This window comes from Cupressus sempervirens, chromosome 7 (assembly GCF_028749045.1).
Source record: "Cupressus sempervirens isolate cs-2001-9-10 chromosome 7, ASM2874904v1, whole genome shotgun sequence".
Taxonomy (NCBI): domain Eukaryota; kingdom Viridiplantae; phylum Streptophyta; class Pinopsida; order Cupressales; family Cupressaceae; genus Cupressus; species Cupressus sempervirens.
Window position 1 is genome coordinate 887,111,719 of NC_143124.1, and position 4,543 is coordinate 887,116,261.

Genomic DNA, 4,543 nt, shown 5'->3' on the forward strand with positions numbered 1-4,543 from the left:
CTAGTAGAGTTGCCATTTTTTTGGTGTTTGAAAATTTTGTAGGTTTCCAATTACTTTGATGATAATATGGTACATCTAGGGGCAACTAACTCCCATCTTCAACATACTACTTTAGACACCAGACCAACTATAAGGCTAGTCCCTTCTTCAACTTCAGGCTCTGCAAAACCTAGGTGAGTGAACCTCAGATCTAAATAATATGGTACCAGTGTAAAACATATCCCTGGATCTAACAAAGTAGATTACAACCCTTATATCTCCTAATAACTCATGTAATGACATAGATCTACAATAACAAATTGCAAATATAGGAAATTCATAAGCTGGGTGAGGGCATTCTATTATAGCTCTTCAACATGAAAGGGGAAAACATTTGATTAATAATGTTGAATTCAACAAAAACCCCTAATATGCAATAGCATTCAATAATGATCCTGTAGCTAACTAGTGCCTAATCCATTGGGCAATTCCATGACTTAATCAAATAATTTAGATACCTAATACTTATTCATATATTTAGATATACGATCTATCCATTCACCTTGTAAATAGACCTCCATGTTCAATATAAATCTCATTCTTACATGCTATCCCCCTCAATAAACTTGCAACCATGTTGATTCCCTGAAGCATTTACATAACCCCTTGAGTTATAAGAAACAATGAAACAACATACAACCTTAAGGGACTGCAACTATGACTGAGGCTCTTTGTTCAAAAATCATAAAACATCAAAAATTTACTAAGATAGGAGACGAGAATGAGAATGAAACTAATGAAATTCTTGCTCATTTGTATTCATTTCCTTGAAACAATACAATCAAATGCATGAAATCAAAACACAAAACACCTAAATAGATATGAACTTATTCTATAATCTGCACTACTATTGTTCATACAAGAGAATTATGCTAAAAAAAGGTTGTTGTAGTCAAGGAAACATGTCAAAAATAGGAACTAATGGTCTCATAGTGAAAAAATGGAACCCCTAATGGTATCACAATAATGAAACTTTTCTCTCCCAAAAACTAGAACCAATCCAATGAGAAAGAATGAGAATGATATAGAGGATGGAATTCCTGGATCTACTCTACATCTGACATGTGTCCACTTGAAACTCCCTCTCTTTGCCATGAAAAGACTCTCTCTAATATCTCTATGCCTTGGGTGAATCAAAATCTTTTTACTTTTACCTCTCAAAGGCATCAAATATCTCAAAAACTTGATGATAATCATAACTAATTTTGATACCAAAGTGAACTCATGGTAAAAATGAGAAATCAGTTAAAAATGACCTCAAGAAGCCAATATAATTTTTGCCAAATTGTTTTTTCCACATTCATGCTTCAAAAAGTCTTCAAATTTGTACTTTAACCAATTTTGATGATGAATAATGAAATTTGCTTGATCTACTAAGAATACCTTAAGAATCACAAATTGGCTTATAGCATGAATTGGTGAGCACCTATGCAAAAACCAACCTCAAAAATGGAAAATTTAGATCTTCCTAGTTATAATGGTATATTGGAGCACCTATTTTGAGAAAAAATTGCCCTTGTTATGCCTCTTTGAAAATCAAGCCTATGTTCTTAAGTTTGCATTAAAATATCAAAAAATTTGAAAAATTAAAAAAGTTCTATAGTTAGAATTATAGAATATTGACCTTTTTAACACTAAATTTTCAAATCTTGGATGAATGCTGAAGTAAACGAGGATATTATATTTCTTTTTGAAAAAGGTCCTGATATCCTCTCAACCAATTGAATAGCACCATGTGTCACATCTCTGGTAGGTCCTTTGGGAAAGTGTCACTTGTCATCATCTTACTAGCTCTGATCTTAGGTGGGACCCACATCTCTGTCTCACAAATTTCACTGGATTCTTGAATTTTTTGGCAAGTCACCATGTTTCTTCCCAAAAATTCTCCCATTTTTTGGTGGTGACATGCTAACCACCGAATTCTGGCAAGTTTTTTTCGGTGACCTCATCCTTTGCTACCACATCATCACTACAGTTGTGCCACATTCGCACATTCACTATGTTAGTATACTTATTGCATGAGCAACTTTGCTAAGAAACATAGCGACATCCACACAATCTGCCACATGTCATGATATTCTTTTTCTGACTCCATGTCAACATCACTGTCTGTGTTGTCATTCATAATTAATATTTGATGACCTCTAGCTGGTTGACTAAGACCCATGCACATGAGCCTACCTTCAAAAGGCACTTGTCTTATTGACATCAAACTTTTTGTGTATTTTGGTATTTAAACCACATGAATGTCCTCCCATGTTGAATGTGGGTTATATTTCTTTTATGATTTATTGCCCTACTTCTTGAAAGATTGCCAGCTACTTGTACAGCTCTTTTCTTTTTGTGTTTGGCTGGATTTGCTATGATTGGGTGTGGACTGGGCTAAAAGGGTGTCACCCCTGCAGCTTCTTCCTTCAACACTAGTAGTTCTTGCCTTAAAATCTAAGGGTTTTCCTTGTATTATGTGGGATGCTTTGCTAGCATGGGTGGCTTGGATTTTATTTGCTTTCAGGTTTTCCTTTATGTGCCTATGTGATCTTCTTTCACGCTGACTCTTCCTAGCTTAGTGTGGGTTTCTACTTTGCTAGTGTTGACTTCAAAAATGGCTCCCCCTACCTTGAATGCCATGAATCCTCTTATCTAACATGGGACTCCTTTCCATCAAGTTGCATGAATCTCCCTTTTATTGTGTGCATCTACTTGGGAATTGGTGGCTTCCAAGGTAGATCCCTTGCCTCCTCCCATGCTTTGATTGCCCTGCATCTTGCTTGTGGATGTCTCCTTTTTACTTGATCTATAGCATCTCTTAAACTGCTACGTGATCTACCCCTTTTAAACATAAAGCTCCTCTGTATGCTTCATGCATGGGCTTTCATCTTTTAGTTATTTTGTCAATGCATACAATAGAAGGTTCAGAACTTGATAATCAAAAGACTTAACTTGTGATGCTCTCACAACATCCTAAACTGCAACCTCTTTATTTTCTAAGACAGAGTTGCATAGAAACCTTTCAAGAGTCCAATATTGCATGTTGTCTCTCAACTCCTTATCAATCCTCTCTATCATCAACCCTCTTACTTCCAAGACATAGCACAATGGCTTAAAAGGGTCAGCCTCTTGGGCAATCAATGGAGAAAACTATCCAAATTTAAAAGACTCCTGAAAACTATATCTCCTTTTCATAGATGGATGCAAAGTTTCTTCATTTAGCCCATCCAACTGATAGATATATCTTTCAAAAAATGTGAGGATTGGAAGATATTTGAATACTATTTTGAGTCTATGCACATCTGGATCATGGAACAAAAAATAGGATCTACAAAAATCTTATAGAGTAGACTTTGCACACTCCATGGCATTCAATCCAACTAAAGGTGCATAAGCCACCCTGGTGCTTTGTATAAGAGGTTTAATTTTATTTGGAGCACTCTTGCTTCCTTCATATTTATCCTTGTATTGGAGTTCCTCATAGCCTTGTTTCATTTTCCAGCACACTACCTCTTTTCTTTTTTTACATAGCTATGACAACTTTGATACGTATTTGATTATATTCTTCCTTTTGTATTCTAATGTGTGTACAGTCCCTTACTTTTCAAATGGAGTTAAAATACAAAATGTATGTTGCAAATTGTGTGATGACTTAAAAAATTGTAACACTACCTCTTTGAAAACTCCTCTAACCCCAAGTCCATATGTATGCAATCAGATGAAATTAGTCGGGCTCTAAAGCAGGTCCAACTAAAAAATTTTCATTTCCAAATAGTTGAGTTCTCAAACTAACCTACTAAACATTTGAGATTGACTATATTCAAATTTGATCAATGAACCATCAATTAAAGCTCATTTTATCACTTATCTACAAACTACTAATTTAATGATAGATGGTCCTTTGATCGGCCTTAAAAACTGATCCAAACACCTGATCAGGCTCTAGAATATGACTTACTGATTCTCTGTTCCACATACTTTCACCATGTCAAATCTTGTCTTATGAAAAATTTGGGGTCATAAGATATTGACCATCAAAGTTGACCTTTCAGAATCACCTGCACATAAACATGTCATAAAACAATAAATTGTGTTTGGATTTGACTTCAAAAACTAGGCAAACTGACACTTGGGAAGACAAAAACTAGGGTTTTAGTTCACTATCACAAGGAGAGTATAAGTATGTGATTTGGGATCATGATGAATAATAGGATGCATTTGGAAAGTGGTCAAAGTAGGCTACGCAGATTTTGTAGATTGAAACAATGGCATAATAGCAATTTTTGTAAATGGAATTGACCTAGAAAAGTGTGTAGATAGATTCATCATGATTTGAAAAATGGTACACTTAAAGGATTTTTAGAGTACAAAATAGTGGTACAATCCATTCAATCTCACCTATCATGGATTTCAAGATATAAAATTACAAACAAGGGTTTTGACAAATCTGTAAATGCTAACACTAGTAAAAAGATAGAAATTGTATTTGGAATCGCATTTGAAAACTAATCAAATA

The 4,543-nt window shown here is 34.8% G+C and overlaps 1 pseudogene; it reads right to left on the minus strand.

Moving 5' to 3' along the window:
• Positions 1-2,922: 2,922 nt before the first annotated feature.
• On the minus strand, positions 2,923-3,522 carry LOC149550344 (uncharacterized; annotated as a pseudogene).
• Positions 3,523-4,543: the final 1,021 nt, after the last annotated feature.